At 40.2% G+C, this 18512-nt stretch overlaps 1 protein-coding gene across 4 annotated transcripts in view; it reads right to left on the bottom strand.

Moving 5' to 3' along the window:
- Window positions 1-17844, bottom strand: part of pld1b (phospholipase D1b) — a 41157-nt gene extending 23313 nt beyond the window's left edge. Inside the window, exon 1 of one of the 4 annotated variants that reach the window (XM_051393360.1) lies at window positions 17764-17844. The gene's annotated coding sequence lies outside the window, so the exon portion shown is untranslated. Of the gene's footprint in view, window positions 1-2275; window positions 2299-3188; window positions 3522-17763 lie in introns of those variants that run through there. The other 3 variants (XM_051393362.1, XM_051393358.1, XM_051393361.1) reach the window with 3 other exon arrangements.
- Between the last annotated feature and the right edge of the window lie 668 nt (window positions 17845-18512).

Genomic DNA, 18512 nt, shown 5'->3' on the forward strand with positions numbered 1-18512 from the left:
GCAAGACTCCGAACCTCCACCAGCTCTTTTAAAGATACGAGCTGTAAATGCAAAACTGGAGGGAAGAATTTTGACTCACGTCTAGAAAATTTGCGCTTTTAAAGAGCAGTTAGTTTTCTATCTAAAATTTACATAATTTTTTGCCATCAGACTCTGAATAAAGTGCCAAATATTTCCCCCAAAAATGTCTTTTAAAAGGCGTGTAACATTTAGGAGGAATATGTTATTTAAAAAGCATCTCATTCTAACAACAAGTCTTATATTCAGGTGATTATACACTTCTAAATGTTACACAACGGACCTTTAATGTTGATATTGATATCCAACTAGACAACTGATAATTCATAATAGTGGCTATCCGACTCCACCAGTCTATAATACCGGTATTTCACACTCCACATATACGGAATTTCTTCTAGAAGTAAAAGTTTAAAGCCTTTCATTAGAGGAACTGTAGGATACAGTCCTGCTTATAAATAAAGAATTCATCCATTCCACCCAAAAAAGAGGATTAACAGAGTTTCTGGACTATTTTTCTGTTGCTGTGGTCGTGGCAATGACCCCTTAATATGAAATAATGCCTCCTTATGTCTATAATTTGAGTTGTTTGAATCATTTTTTTTTACCTACTATAACCACCAGATCACACCAACTAATCCACAATAAATATACTCTATACATACAGACAGTAAATTCCACTGGCGTAAGCCTTGAGCGCACTGTTGACCAAACGTCCACAAAAAGGTTTTTCAGTACAAACTAAGACAAATTAGATGCAAATATACTGTTATGACCTTTACCGTACTACCATGCCACCACAAACACCATAGTATGCAAACCATTCTGTGCGTCTCTTTGTCTTTCTGAAACTGTATGAGGGAGAAATGTGTGTGAAAGTCCGTTTGAGGTGTGTCTACAGACACAGGTGTGTCTAATAATAGCTCCTGGTGGAACCGGTGATGCAGGGAATTAAAGAAATAACAGTAAGGAATAAAAGTGAAGACACCGGGCCGGTGCTGAGCAGAAAACTGAGATTATACAGGTTGAAAGGAAAGCAGTGGGAGGAAGGTTGTGTTAAAGTCTCTGCAGAAAGTATCACAGATTCAGTAACACTGACCTTAACACGCTCATACACCCACGTCTTTGTCTGCGAGGGAATAATGTTACCGGCATTAAAAATCTCACAGAAATAAAACCCTGACCCTGTTCTCCACATCTGAACTAGATCTGAAGATTTAAAAAGAGCTGGAGCGTGTGACCCTTTTCCCTTTTTCACTTCCAGTTCAGGAGCTTTTTGATGTCGCTCGAGGTGGAAATTAAAAGCTAACGTCCAACCTGGGGGTCGTGATGCCTTCTTGATTTTAAGGGGTGTAAGAAAACTTAAAACATTATATACAGTATAGCCGATATCTCAGCATTTTATTTACTTCTGTGAAGAAAACTGAATGAAATAAGAGGAACGGTGAAGCCCTAAACTCAAGCTATATTCACAGGGCCTTTACTCTCTGATTAATGTATGATTAAAATATAATAATAATAATAATAATAATACTACAGGCTAACAAACTTACTAAAAATATCAGGAAAACTCATCTCTGATCAATTTTCAGTAATAATCTGCTCAAAATTCCTCTAAATCTCTCGCTTTACACAAACTTCCTGCAGTTACTGTGTCACTGTTTGGGTTCATTGTTCAGTTTAACAGCTGTTCACTGCTGTTTGTTGTTTTTAAAATATAATACCATTTAGTCAAATTACTCTATTACAGAAATGGGTTCCCTTAAAGATACTGATACTATAATATTGGATAATTTCCTTGTAAACGAAGTCTCTGTTTGTTAGCCTTCAGGTACACACACAGCAAAGACTACATGAAACACTTGTAAAGCATTGTTTACATCCATGTTTACTGGGATGCCAATATTCACTCTTCTTTTAGCTGCTTTGGCACCGACTCCTGATAAAAACATCCGTCTCTTTGGCTGCTAAATGCTCCACTTTTTCTGCAACTTCACCGCGTGATGCCACTAAATCCACTACCACACTGGTCCTTTAAATCTCTGTATCTATAGAGACATACTAGATCAGTGGAGCTCTCAAGATAAATCCTTTCCATTTAAGGATATTTCCTGAGTTCAATCTACGTGACTCGAATCGTAAGAGCTCAATGTTCATTATTGACCTTGGAAATAGCAAAAATATTTTAGGATGATTAATGCAGGAAGTGGTTTGTTTGTGTGTGTGTGAGAGAGCATTATGCCCAGTGAGCACTCACATTAATTGGGTACAGTGTGGTACCATCACCCCCCCACTGCATCACTCGCCAGCCAGGTGGCAGGCTGTTGAGCCCTCACACACACACACACACACACACAATCAGACTGATTCACAAACAAAAAAAAACCCTTTCTTCCTGTTTTCTTTAACTTCTGTAACTTCTCATTTTCTCTCTCTCTCTCTCTCTCTCTCTCTCTCTCACACTTTAAAGTATTTTTAAACCTTTAAGTCTTCCTCTTGTACTTCTGCAAGCTGTCAGCCATCAGTGATCCACAGAGATTCATTAAAGTCATTTAACAGGTTAAAAAAATAGATAATATTTAGTGGTTCCTGCCTCCTAACTGTGTTTAATCCGTAGAAGGGAAACTAGTTTGGTCCACTTATCCTGTGCATCTCATCAGTCATACCATGATAATACTGTACAATATGGTGTGACGAATCAGGGATTAAAAGGACAGTCATAAATAAAGATAACCTATATCTCCAAATAAATCTGTGGAGCATCCTCAACCGCTCACTCGGCACATTTCTTAGACCAAAAGAAGATAAACTGAAGAAAAATCCCCACCGTAAAGTCACTTTATTTGTGATTTCTGACTCATTATGAAAGAAAAGAAACTATAAGACGTCACATTGGGCTCTGAGAACTGAGATATTAGCTGCTATGAGTGAATCCAACAGGTCACAGCTTGTTGCATCAATATTCAATCTGAACACATCGTTACAGACTGAATGTTGGAAAACTTAACTGCTTGTTTGAGCGCAGTTTGTTGCTGTAACATTTGGCAGCGCACACACACACACACACACACACACACACACACACGAAACTAGAAACCACCAACAGGCTGGAGAACACAGGAGGAGCATGAATTTTCTCACACAGCTCTACAGAGACAGCATCCACTGACCTGAGCCCGGGGAGGCTGAGGAAAGCCCGCCATCCTCATCATCATCATCACCATCTTCATCACCATGTCTTTACTTCCCTAAACTGTCTCTCCATCAGGAACAACAAAACAAAGCCAGAAACCACCGCTCTCCTCCACTGCAGTGTCTTTTTTTTTTTGGCTCTACTCGTTCTTTGAATCTCCTCACACACTTTCCCTCCCCGCCACCTCTCTACAGCACACACACACACACACTCACACACACACACACACATCCACAGACACACACACACAGAGAGCCCTGACAGACAGCCTGGAGGTCGAGAGCGGAGTGCAGCAGCACCGCGGACGGAGGAGGGGGAAGAGAGTCAGGCGGGCCAGACACAGCCAGGGGGGAGGGAGGAGACGCGATTGGCCCGACCGGCATTCAGGAGCAAAAAGACAGCCAATGAGAGGGGAGGGGGGGACTTCCTATTTGAGGCACCTGTTTGTGTTAAAGGGACCATTTCAAGGAACTTTCACAAACTTTTACATTCAATCTGAATTCTCGACAGAAAATGAATCTGCAACTATTTTGATAATCGATGAATTAAAGCCATTTTTTAAGCAAACAAACCAAACATCTCCGGGTTGTTACGGCGTCTAAAATGTGGCTTTTTCTTTCTATGTATGTGACAGTGAACCTGAATTTATTTTAGTTTTTAACTGCTGGACAAACAAAAAGAAGGGATGTGACTGTGGGCTGTAGGAAAATGTTAAATTGAGAAAAATATTCAGGATGGTTGATCAACAATAATAGAAACGTTTACGTATTCTAACAAGACTCATTTAAAAAGAATACTGGGAAATATGATCGTTATTACCGAGAGTTATCTCATGTCTGTGCGATAAAATATGGAACTACAGACAGCAGCTAAAACAGGGGGAAACAGCTAGCCTGGCTGCTTACTGAAGCTCATCAATTAAACACATTATATCTCAAACTGTGGGGCAGGAGGAGTGGAAGTTGAATGAATATGATTTATATTGATTTTATACTTTATGAGTTTGCTGATGCTATTGTGCTGACCTTTATTTCACTAAAATTAAACTTGGATCCTTTTTTTAATTAGTTAGTGTTCCCCTATCGTTGTTAATGATTGATAAGGCGTAGGACTTTAACTTTTTTTGGCTTGTGAGTTGCTCAATTTAGGACCAAATTCAAGATATTTTGAGCTTATTTGTCACCTAAAAGTACACGCAAACCAAAAGGCAACCTTCAGCCAGCTTTATTTTGAACGTTTGAGTGGATGCTGCACATTTATTGTTGCAAACTTGACCAACTGCTTAATAAAACGTGTGTATTCTACACTTGATGTGTGATGATATTGGAAGAGAACATGTATCAGGAGGTCATAAAGGCTACAGACTGCTCGGTGCAGGTTTTGAAGAACATGACATTAAGTTGTTGACACGCCCCTCATAGGTTGAATATTTCTGCCAGTAAATGTTGTTTTTTGGAAACTGGCTAATCGAGTATGAATTTTATGGATGTGAGTGTGTGTGTGTGTGTGTGAGAGAAGCTGAAGGACTGAGTGGCTCTCCGCCCTGAGATGAGCGCGAGTCGACGTGACTCATTGTTGACATTCCAGAGAAACACCAAAGCATTCAGATTCCCACCCACATGTGAGCACAGAGGCACACACACACACACACACACACACACACACACACACACACACACACACACACACACACACAAAAAGCTTTCACAATAATATCTGAAGGGGAGAAAATGGGAAGCTTAAAGCTGTATGAGGCACAATCTCAACCTAAACTGCAACATTTCTCTATGGAGTCTGGTCTGTGTGAGTAGTTTCTGCTCATTTATGCACTTATTTCTGTATTTCTGTATCTTAGCTTAAAAATTAAGACCCTAAAATTACTAAGCTACTTCATTTGCCTCCTCCTGTCTCTTCTGTGCATCCGACCAAAAACATAAAGTGCTCCAAGAGCTTGTTTATGAGGTGGACGACATATTATTAAAGCCTCCATTAAAATGTTTAAGGAACATTAAAGAAATCACATAAAATTAGGCCGATTACTATAAACTAAAGGGAACTAATGAATGAAGTAAATGCACAGTTTAAAGCTATAATGTTCAAAGTTCAAACGCAGAGAAATCTGTCATTTTATTCAGCTAACGCAGCGTTATCACCGGTCGCCTGTCGTTGGCGTCATACAGTATATATAAGGTCATTAGTTTTGCAGGTATTTTGATCATAAACCAAAGTATTGGACAAATTGGAATTTAGACCTCATGAAGGCTCTGGATGAAAGTTAACGAGTAAGTTGATGTAATTCATCCTGATGTTATTTATCACTGAACTAATGTCGCTATATTAATTAAACATTCGTTTTTAAGGCTGTATCCAGGTTAAACATCTTGAAAAACGTTCTCCCAGAGGTTCCTCAGACCGTAAATTTCTCACAGCAAAGAAAGAAATTCACAGATCGACGTGAAATACTTCTGCAGAAACAAATCCAGCCTCTTAAAATATGAGTTCTAATAGTCAACAGAGTAGTTTTTGCACAACTAGAACTTCACAAGAGCAGCAGAAATTTTAACTGATGCAAAACACAGAAGATTAAATAATACAGCTTAGTGTAATGAAAGGTGTGGCAGATCAATACTGTGCATCAACTCGTCTTTGTTAGGCTGCTCATTATGTAAAACATCCTGTATCTCCACTATTATTCTTATTATTCTGTTCCTGGATAATCTTACAGTGCTCGTCCGGGCATTTAGAGCTGCAGCTGCTCCAATTTAAACTTGAACTACAATTAAATTTATTCACTTCTCCTCCCAAATGCACCAGATTTAATTTCCCAAACTCTTCCCGGTATGACACAATGAACAGGTGAGATGATTTACCTCCACAACAAACAGGTTTTCATCCCATAATGAGCGGTATTGTGCTACAGCTGCAGGATGGCCGGACGCCAGTGACACATGACTCAGAAAAAGACACACAGTGACTCAAGCCGCCTCTCAAATCCCCTCAACTGTCTCTGACCTGACTGACAGCAGAAAACGCAAAGTAATGTCTGTAATGTGGCGTCAGAGCCGCAGTACAGACACTGTGTGCCACTGCCACCTGGTGGTCGACTCCCTCAACTGCAGGAACAACTCACTTTGTGTTACTGATATGATTTGGCACATAACTCTAGAGAGGTGTTGGGAATATGCACCAATAGGGAACAATACTGACAAGATAAAGACCTGAACCATGCTTTATTATCCAAGGGACTCTACAATATTGGAACCTTATATGAGGCAATGTGAATGTGAGTGAATCGAAGGCCAAGCGCTGTGTCCGTTAAGTGCTTTAGACCCGGTATCTTTTTAATATATATATTTGGGGGCTTTTGAATTTATTGCATAGAACAGCTGAAGAGTGACAGAAAAAGGGAGAGAGAGAAGGATTCAAGAGGAACATGTTTGTTTGGTACAGACCCCCGAAAAAATTCACATGATCATAATTTTAATAGTTGTTTTTTTTCATAAAAAATTTAATTTGTGATGCAATAATTGATCATTCCCACACTGATCATGAATCATATCGCAACCTCTTTGTCAAAGCCGGATCCCCAGAGGGAAATTCTTGTCAAGATCTATCCTGAAAACCATCACAAGGATCATTAATTTTATCAGTTTGTGCTAAAACGTTGCAGATTTCTGCATTAATTTGTGTTTCTGGGGCCAGGTAGTAACAGAAAACCTGTGCATATTGGATATACAGGCACGAAACAGGAGAGCTCAGGTTAATCCAGGCGTGCTAACTGTGTCTCATCCACTGTATCGGGACGGATGCAGAAACAGAACAAATAAAAAACAAACTATCTGAAAGGTTTCATCTGTAACTATTCTGTAAGTAAAATGAGCTGGTGAAATATGTAGATGACCTTCGCTCAACAACAGAGATGAAGAGATCTCAAGTATGCAGAGTTCTTTAGAGTAGCTTTTAATTCGCCTCCTGATAACCTTGCGTTTCCAGTTTTTCTGCAGTGTCATGCTTGAGAGAATTAAACTGTAGGAAGGAAGGAAAGAGGAAATGCAGAAAGAAAGAAGAGCAGACTTCATGATTTTATCTCATCTTGAAGGTAAAATCAGGAACTCCAGCTGTCAGATAAATGAAGTGGAGGAAAAACTATTTATTTCTAAAATCTAGTGGAAGAAAACAAGAAAGTAAAATGGATAAACACAAGTGAACAAGTGGAATTAGTGCCCGAGTTACAGATTAATCCCAGTCACTGCAGGAACGAAGCTTCAGGCTGCTCTTTCAGCCTCGAACATAAACGTCTGACTGCGTCCAACTGTTGTTTTCATCGTCCGTGGAGCCACATGTTCCAATATGGCTGATATTTTCTGGTTACTGGCTCCTGGGCTTGTTGTGCAGCTCCTACAGAGAGTTCAGTCTACTGTTTTCATGAGTGTGTGTGTGTGCTTTAGGAGGATCTATTGGCAGGCAGGGTGACCAGGTGAGAAGATTTGGGTGCGGGCGTGGCCACATCTTCTGTTTGCTCATGATGGTAACCGCATGAGTCACTACGCACAGGTGACGGGTAGGTCATCTTTAACGTCCTTACAGCAGCTCAGATTGTCACTAACCTGCAGGAGCTTACAAACACATATTGTGTCACAAATCCCACCTTCAATAGCGACTGCACTCTCACCTAGTTTAAAACCTGACATCAACAATTGGTTATTTATGTCTAATCAGTGCAACAGAGATCAAGAATACATATCTTTAAGAACTAAAAGTAAGACTTACAGCCTGCATAAGTGGTTTGATTCAATTATTTTCACAGATTCGGGGAGTAAAAACAACTATTAATCTACTAATTCATGTAGATTAATCGATCATTTAATCAAAAGGGATCTATCTTTTTAAAGTGACTTTTATTCTGGTGACAGCAGCAGTTTGTTGAGTGGCTCTCCGTTATGTTATCAATAATTCATCACAAGTTGGCAGCGCTCCAAAATACACACAATACGTCTAGTGCAACATTTAGTTTTTAATATACCTGTGTCACTAAGTCAGGTCTCCTCAGCAGGTCTGAAGTCGAGCCTCACGGCGTACACAATGCTCTCGTTTTGGCTCCTTCCTTTGTTTTATCCGTTACCATAATGGTTCATTATCAGGACAAATGGGAGAGGATTGGGGAGGTCTGGTCACCCTACCTCCAGCCCACTAACTGTCTGTATAAAGGAATCACAACAGTCTCTGCAGTCACGCCCTGAGGAACACCCAGCGAGGGTCAAAATCAGTTGACGTTCCTGTTTTATTTACTCTAAACAAGTCCTACGAACTAATAAAGACATTTTAACTAAATCCTTGGCTCGGTGTGTCTGATGTAAGTCTTCTCCTCTTTCTCTACAGCAGAGCAGCCCTGCTTTAAAGGACCAGAGTGTCGGATTTAGTGGCATCTAGAGGTGAAGTTTCAGCAACTAACTGAACGTTGCTGGGAATGAGAACTGTAAAGTGTGTGGGAAGAACTAAGGTTGCGCAATATGGGGGGAAAAAGTCATATTATGATTAATTTGACAGATATTATAGTGCTATAAGATGCACCATTGGTCACAAGTTTCATTTCCACTGAAAAAAATACTAAAATCATAATGATGTGACGTCAGTTTGGGTCTGTAGATTTCTTTAAAGCTACAGTGCTTCATTATAAAGCTTTTCAAACAGTTGCAGCTTCTTGTGATTGCGGTTAATTGTGCAACCGTGGGAGAAACTAAAACTTTCAGGTGATTATACACTAATGAAAACATACTTCTGAATATTATATTACATTTCTGCCAATAGAGCCTCCTTAATGTTAAACACTGGACTTTTAAGAAAATATAACCAACATTTTGGGTTTCTTTTAATAGTTGCCTGGATTTTATACCGTATGCTGAAGTATTTAGTCTGCTCATCTCCAGTGTGAACAAATATTTAAATTCAGCTGCATCGTCTGTTGTCATTCAGTCTCTTTCTGTCTCGTTTCTACCCAGAAGGCTCGTTGTCTTCATCCCTGTGCGAGAGCTTCCCGATTGGCATCTTGTAATTTTTAGTAACATCGGATGAGTTGCAGACTGACATCATCCAGCACCATGTGATCACTAGTTCACAACACACTTCCTCTTTCTTGCACTATAAATGTGTGTAATATGGATAACTGACTGACTTGAGTCTTCCTTTGCAGAGGTTAAGACTCCCGGTTGTTGTGTTGCAGCAGGACGTCAAATCAGATGATCGTAATCTCCTGACCCGCAACAGCATGACTCAATTCAGATGTTTCCACCAGCCAAACCAGTGGCACAACAGACTGCGTGTGTGTGTGCGCTCAATTTACTCAGACATCTGAGGCATGCAGTGCCAAACACATTACATCCCAAATCACTTTAATAAGAAACAGGAGGAGGGTTGTGGGTCACTGCAAAACCACAAAGACACAATGTCAGTTCACATTCAGCATTTTGTTCCATAAACAGATTAATGGCTCAGAAATTCCTGTTCTGAAAAACACTTCATTTTCAGATTAATGTCTCTAAAATAGAGTTTGGCTCGATCTGACGAGATCTACCACAAAACAATATACACTTGCTAACAATGCTAATGGTTCTGATTGATTCATTACAAGAACTATTACCATGATGGAGGATCTGATGACCTTCACAGTTGCACACCAACACTAATGTGACGTCTTAGTCTCGGCTGGGCTTTTAAACAAACACCACAGGGCTGCAACTAAAGCAATATCAGCAATATCAACAAACTGTTTAATCTTTTAGTCCATAAAATTAGTCTCCACAAGTTCCCTGAGATAAAAAAGGTGATGTCTTCCAATTGCTAACGATATCTGAACAACAGTTAAAGGCGTCAGGATGCTTCTTCAAAACCTTTCTGACGTCAGATTAACTGGAATTAACTGGAAGTGATTTGTTTGTCACATTAACAGAGACTCTGATCTCCAGTGTGGTTCAAACAGTTTACTGATAAACCACAGATTGGTAGAGAAACATCTTTGGCTTTACATATCAAAGATCGTTCACATGAGATCTCTTTCTCTCTCTACTTCCTGTGTCTATCAGTATACACGTGTGACTTTCAGTAGATATTGTTAATTCAACCTGTTCATTCCAACTCAGTTCTTAAAAGGTCCAGTGTGCAACATTGAGGAGGCTCTATAGGCAGAAATTACATGTAATACTCGTGTTTTTATCAATGTATAATTACCTGAATATAAGAATTGTTATTTTCATTACCTTAGAATAAGAACATTTTATCTACACACCACAACGTTTCTACAGGAGCGACGGAGGACACCAGCAGTGTTCAGTTAGTCGCAATCTGCAACTTCACCGCTAGATACCCCTAAATCCTTCACAGTGGTCCTTAAATCGGAGAACAACTGCACACACGCCCCTTCAATTACATCTAATGTGTGAGTTGTATTTCACAGACAATCTGTTGGATGATGTCAGCAAATTATGGGAGTTTCCTGGGAAAAACAACAACATAAGGAGGAGGAGATTGCCTCGAAATAGTGGAGAGACACGGGAGTGTGGAGCATCGTGATTGGTCAGCTGTCGAGGCGTCGAGAAAGGAGCCGAGGTTTAGAGACATGATGCATCTCTTTATATCAATCTGACGGCCATTTAACACGTCGGCCTCACATCCAGGGCTCGAAATCTTCTCCTCGGTGTCTCATAACTGTCCCAAATTCTTCCTACAGCTGTCCCAGACTTAACTGACTCACTCTGGTCCATCATGGGAGCTCTAGTTCTGATTGGTGTAGATGGAAACAGGGACATTTTATATTTCAAGTAAAAATGGGAAGGAAAAGATCAAATGAGCTGTTTAAATATTTACAAGCTCAAACAAACTATTTACATAAAGACTAAACTATAGGAGCGTCCTAATCCAGAGAGAAGTTCAAACACACCACACTGACTACCGAGGAGGAGAGGGAGAGACCCGCAGGCTGACATCACTCATGGGGATGAATAACATTATATATTTGAATATATTTCCCTGATAAATGTGTCTGAAAGAGGGTCTGAAAAGCATCTAAAGTCCCTCAGTTGCAACACTGTCTCTCTATGAATGAACAATTAAAAGTATTTCTAATCTTTGATGCACAAACATAATAATTTAATTTGTAATAACACATTTCCCTTCTGTCCCAGACGCTGTATCTTTGTATCCCAGCGGCTATTATTATTGTCAATGGGACATTCTTGATGTCTGAAGCACTCTGACCTGAAACATCTTCGTAACGCTTCCAACAGTCTGGATTGAATGTCGTCAGATTAACAAGATGTGTGTCTCCTCATAGTCGAGTAAACAACGAGAAGAGCCTTATTTTATATTAGATATCCAAGAGTCCATTGTACCGATAAGTCTGTGAGTTGTTCTCGACACATTCAGAATAATTTCCCCTTTTTCTGTCAGCTTTAGACTCCATTCAACGACTAGTCGACCATTGGCGCTAATTAACAACAAATAGTTGAGAAGGGAAATCTTTAGTTGGGGGAGCCCTAAACATAATGCATCCTACAATCACTAATGAGTTTAATATCTCAATCTTCATCTCTTCTACGAAATCTATTCCCATTTGGTTCTTACTGCTGCAGATTTGTTGTGTAGCTGAAACAATCAGAAGCTCTCACGTTTTTAACAACCAGAGCAGAGTTTTATTTAAGCGAGGAATGAATAAAATAAATGATTTTAATTCAATGCTGAATGTATTTAAATGCATTTTTTAAATTTACTTTTATGACTACTGTCTGTAAAAGTTAAACACACTTTCAATAAAACTAAAATAAAACAACAACTGGAGATGTTTTCCCGGTGCACCTCACGTCTCTTTCTGCACATGTTGAGCTGTTTGATGTTTCCTTGTTTCCAGGAGATTCTGCATTGCTTTCATTGCTGCAGGTGATTTGTCTTCTCCTGTGAAACACCTGCAGAGCAGCAGACCGACGGTTCACGGCTGTGAAGAATGTAAGAATAAAAAAAAAAAAATACTTTCATGGGAATTTATTTCCCCTGAAAAGATCAGATAAACGCGGCTCGTGCCACCGCAGCTGCTTCCCATCCTGACATGATGAAGATAAGTGTGAGCAAATGGAGCGAGAGATGCTTTTATCCAGCGGGAAGGTTGTTCAACGTGTTACTGAGAGCTAATTCAACTCGACACGCCGCTGCAGTGAAAATCAAACCTGCGACCTTTTGATTACACAATAATCTCTTTAAACCCTCCGTCACTTTGTGCACTTTGTGTACCACTGTGAGAAATAAGCTCTTTTGTCCTCTTGGGTTTTTCATTTCAGCAGCATTTTAGTCCATTTGAGGGAAAGTTGTTGAAATATGAAATTACTATCTTGTGCTGCTTTTTGGTGAGTGAGTATAAAGATTATAGTTTCTGCTGGAGTTTCCTCTCTCTGTCCAAAACCAGACACTTTCTACCCAGCAAGCATTGACTTATTGATTTGTGATCTGTTAAAGGGTTTCTCAGTGACTTCAAGGATCATCTTCAGACTACTGTAAGGTTGCAACAGTGTGAGATTATCACGCTCAGCTAACAGTCTCATAAAATATCAGTTTCACCCATTAGGGGTCGCCAAAGCTTCACATGGGGTCGCGAGGCCTTCTTGATTTTAAGGGGTGTAATAATACTTTAAAATGTACACAATAGGCCAATATCTCATCATTTTGTTCATTTATGTGAAGAAAACTACATTAGATTCTTATTTTAAAAGTTGATATTATTATTTAACATGTAAACTTCTAAGACCTGAACACCAGCTGTACTAACAGAGCCTTCACTCTGACAAACAGCCTCCTCCACCATTAGAGCAAACAGAACAAGCGTCAGGGAGAAGAAAAACAATTTGTCTAAAAAGTAAATCTGTATGATTGTTACAAATGTTAAAAATACATAATACAGAAAGCTAATTGTATAAAAAGCTCCTAAAATATCAGGAAAAGTCATCTCTGATGCAATATTCACTGAAAATAATCTGCTTAAAATGTATCCAAATTGCTCGTTTTACACACTATTTGGGTTTATTGTACAGTTGTTCTGCTGTATTCACAAAATATATCACTAATTCAGGGGTTGTCAATGGGTCCGTTAAGGAAAAAGGTTGGGAACCACTGATATCATTTCACAAGATATTATGTCATATATATATATATATATACACATACATACATACATACACACACACACAGTACAAATAATACTGTAGAAGAGGGACGCTGGCAGTCAGTGAGAGAGAGAAATTAATACTCTGCCAAACCTCAAAAGATTAAAACACGCTTTAGTTACCAAATATATTTCAGAATGTTGATCTATCAGCCATAATCACACATCCTGTTGCACTACTGGCCTGTTTGTGTCCCTGTGCAGCAGCAGCTGTTACCGTATGTGCTCTCGCTGTAGCTGGCTGGACTGAACTCTCTGGGTCTGACCATGAGCACTAATGTTAGGTCGTTCAGTGGGACGCCTCAATGTGTTCATGCATTTAAATGCCAGTAAAAAAGGAAAGTTTAACTGTTTAGGAGATGCTGCAGCCTCCTCAGCACCTCTACTCCCCATTGATAATCATCAGTTCTGATACCACTGTATATCGCTGCTGCTAAACCAACGCAAACAACTCTGATGCACAGTTATTTTAGCAATGTGGACACACCTGTCCACTAGAGATCACTGAGGCTGATGTGATATGCATCTCGGTGCATTGCCAACAATCCGATACATTAAAAATGTAAAATGTGTAACAGCATTATGAAGGAAGTGCTGTAGTGCTGCAGAGACACTTTGCCCCACAAAGCTCCAGATGTGTGTTTGGTACAAACTCCAAAAACTATTAAAATTATCATGATTTTAATAGTTTTTTTTTTCCAGTGAAAATTAAATTTGTGATGCAAAAATAAATCATTCCAACTAACAAATCATATTGCAATCACAGTATATGTCAGAATAATCACAATATCGTGCAGCTCCAGACACAATACTGTTCCCTATAGTGAGGCAGTGCAATCAAACAGATAATTAGGTTTTATTTCTTTTGTTCTTCTTGTGCAGCTTGAAAAACAGTTTACAGAGGAGGAATCAATCTAAATATAAAATGAATAGTCACAAATTATTGGTCACATTTCTAAATAATAAAGCCATATAGCTTCTACTAATGATCACATTTAAATAAATCTGATTTCACCGATGCAGAAATTAATGTAGCCTTTGTTTCAATGAGACAGCTGCTCTGAATCTGCCGGACAGACAGAAACCACCTGACTGGAGGCAGCAGCACAATAATGAACATGGTCAACAATCACATGTTCGACTGTCACACGTGGCTAACCCTAACCGGTTGAGACATTAATTAATCATCTATGGAGCCACAAAAGTCACATTTTATTATGTTATTTATGGTATTTGAGCTCCAGTGTCTGTAGCTGCTGTCGGGTCTTAGTGCTTCTGTGTGTCGTGACATTACCGATTAAAGGCTCGACCTCTCCCACCGCACCCACTGCCCCTTGAGCTCGGCTTCCCCTATCTGTGTGTTTGTGTGTGTTGGGTACAAAAGCACACACACACACACACACACACCCACAAAGTCAATTAAGCACTCCCATGCTGTGGACTATGTTTGCTGGAAGAGCCATTACATTAATATATAATCAAACACACACACATGCAGTATGCAACCTGTGCTACAACAATGTGAGAGCCAAGCCCATTAGTCAGTCTCTATGGGAGTAAGGAAGTGAGTCAACTTTGCTCCCCTTAATTCGGGACACAAAAATTGCGCTCACACAACACTGGGAGAGCCGGTCGATCTCAAACACACCCACCCACTCACATACATACACAACAAATCTGGAAAAGACTACACACACTTTCCTCTCCTCTCTTTCCTCAGACTTCCTGCCTGGACTTCCTGTCTGTCACATACAGTAACACCGGGTGTTACAACAACCGCTTCATGCCTCCAAAACCGGCCGCGTTGTTACCCCACGAGTCTTGCAGCAGGGACGACAGCGGCGTTACAACACTACTAAAACGGCGCTCTCTGCAGAGTTCGATAACGGCGGTGGAGTTCTGACAGAGTGGCCACGCAGGAGGAGCAGGAGGAGGCTGGAGGAGGCAGGAGGAGGCAGGAGGAGGCTGGAGGAGCAGGAGGAGGGTTCATGAAACTCTCCTGTATGAACCACTGTGAGAATATCTGGACCCAGGACTCATATCTGGAGTGCATTTCAGGAAGAAACATCACCAAGCTTCACGCTCTGCTAACCACAAGCAGAAGTTAAACCTTCTAAAAACAGCCTGGATTTAGTTTAATTTAAGATTCTGTGCACATTTTGGGGGATTCAGGAACTGTGGCGACAAGAAATATTTGAAATATTTCAAACTGACTCATAACAAATGATCACTGTTAAACCAGATACGTTCATTTAGGGTCAAAACATTGTTTAAACTAAAAAACTAACTCAATTTTGTGAGTCAAAAATACATAATTGATAAGTATCTTTAATTGCCACTGACTTATTTGTTCTGTAAAAAATAAAATATCAAGAAAAAAAGGAACTAATCCACATTAAAGTGTACTGCAGACTCCTGAAAGCAGCTATAATCTATATTTCTATAATAACAATGTATGAAATCACTTCTCAAAGTCTCGACTTTACAGAGCTCCATAATGAGTTTCAACTCGTTTATCCGTCCGGCCACAACTTTACTGTTTTGGTTCACTCTCAACGCTCCAATAGCCTCGTTTTCAGCCGCTGGAGGCAGCTGGTGGACACAGTGGAGCATTGAGCAGCAAGAAGACTTGGTGGAGACCAAAAACAGAGCAAAAACAGACCCAGCCATTGCAGGTGTAAAGAACTAACAACTCCTCCCAGGTCACAACTCTACTGACTTTAGAGTGGAAGATGAGAAAAGCATCATTCCTGACCTTTGTGCATCTGAAGTGTGGAAGCATTTGTTTGTCTTTTCACAAGCGTCGGAAACCTCGGGTTGTTTTCTTGACCATTAAGACCAAGTCCGAGCTGTAGCTCTAAATCTGGCGTCAACCGCAGTGACGGGGCAGGTTACAGCAACTACTACTCTCACTGCCAGAAGGGGGTGACGCACGATCCGCGCTGCAGATTAAATTCTCGTTTATGAAGTAAAATAATCAACATTAAGGGCAAAAGGGGCAGAAATGCTTCAGTTAGTGTGACGATGTGAAAATGTCGTAATAATAAATAATACATTTCATTTTCTGAGACATGCAGCTAAATAACCTTTCAGTGAGGGCACACACACACACACACACGGAACCAAATCTGATATTCCTCCTTTGTAATATTTATGCAATATAGTTTGTGTTGAAGTTCCAGTTTGTTTGTTGTTATTTTGGAGTGCGCTTTACTCAGTAGACACATGTACAGACAGACACATGCTGACCACATATAGTGTGTACATCTCTCTCTTTACTCTGTACACATTCCTTATCTTATACGGAGCACATGGGAACCAAATGTCCCAAATAAAATAATATAAATGCAACATGGTGACGGACAATCAGAGCTACAAAGGGAGGAGTTGTGTGCTTATCTGTTCACCAGTTTATAGACACACCAAGCTGAAAGTAATGCAGTTCTGCAAGTAAAACCCTCCTCAGTGAAACACTTATCAGTACAATGCACAGAGTCATCCACCAAACAATAGCACGGCTGTCCTGAGGTGACACTACACCTGTCAGAGGTGACTCAGTGGAGGGATCATGTAGAGACACAACATTAAAACCAGAGGAGGAAACATTTAAAGACTCAGCTGAAGTGTGAAAGCAAACAGGACCTGATGAGCTGATACAGGCAGAGAGAGAGAGAGAGATTGCTTTTAGATATCTCAAGAAGTGGCCTCAAACACAGCAAGTTCACACACTGGGGGAGGGGGGGGGGTAAGCTGTGTGATGGAATGGCTTATTTGGAGGAAGTGGTTTTGTACTGCAATCTATCGAGGAGTGAAAAAGGAAGAAGCGAGCTGTGACACACCACGCTGGGTACAGGTCTGACCCGTTCTGATCCTTCCTCTGGAAAACCCTCCGTGAGGCTGCCTCCGGGCCAGGGTTTAGCTCTTTGGATCACCCGGCTTAATTCGGTCCCACCCCCCCTTTTAAACCCCAAAACACATGGCTGATTCTCTGGCCACTTGCAAAACCCAGGCGCCAGGATGCTCTGCGCGACCACTGCAGAGGACGGATGCCTTCACATGCCAAAAAGAAACACAGCCACAGTAATAAAAAAAAACCCGCGACGCCACAGCTGTTTCCCGGCGCTGCGTCAATCATTGCGCGCTGGTTTTACGCGCAATTGGAAATTACCACTAATTACGCATTTACGCACCTGCTCAGCCAGAACGTGAGCAAACTTTACCAAACAGTGACCAGGTTAAATCCCCAAACACACACACACACACACACAGAGAGAGAGAGAGAGAGAGAGAGAGAGTGAGAGAGGAATGTGGGATTAACCCCTGAAAACACAAGTCTGAACATGGTTCTTACCTCCTGATGAGAACTGGAGCGAAGGCAGCTGCTGGTGTGAGTGTGAGGAGGAGGCGCACTGAGCCGGTGACCAAATCCAGCAGAGTGATGATCAGAGAGCATCAATAACCAACAGCAGGACTTCCTGTGGCTTCACTTTCAAAATAAAATGTCTTCTTAGTGTCAGTGAATCCAGAAGCTTTGAGAACTTTCCCCCGTTTGTCTCCTCATTGTCAGAACAAGATAAACTAATTTTGATGTTGTTTTTTTACACTTGATATTTAACTAATATATTAATGAATGAATTAAATGTTATTATTTTGTCATGCGTGCAACTGCACCCAGCCTGCATGAGTTTACAATACACCATATTAAATCAAGCCAGGACCAGAATGCAGCATATACATTAAACATCAAAGAAAGAAGAATATAAATGCAGAATATATATATATAATACATTATATACAGTATATATATATTTATATATACTGTATATAGAAACAATCTTCAGACTGTTAATAGATAGTACAGACCTAAATCACTGGCAAGTTAAGTTTCAACTCTTAAGTCATCAGAAATGAGACTCACAACCTCAGTGTTCAGAGGAAGAACTCCAGCTCTCAACTGTGCAAACAAAGATCTTTAAACTCTGGATAAATGAGATGTAACATATAATTCAGAGCCAAAACTCTGATTTACATGCAGATATGTCCTTAAATTTGGCTTTAAGAAAACATGTTTAAACCATTTTCCTTCAATTTTTCAGCTTA

The sequence above is a fragment of the Dicentrarchus labrax genome, unplaced genomic scaffold (genome assembly GCF_905237075.1).
Source record: "Dicentrarchus labrax unplaced genomic scaffold, dlabrax2021, whole genome shotgun sequence".
Lineage (NCBI taxonomy): Eukaryota > Metazoa > Chordata > Actinopteri > Moronidae > Dicentrarchus > Dicentrarchus labrax.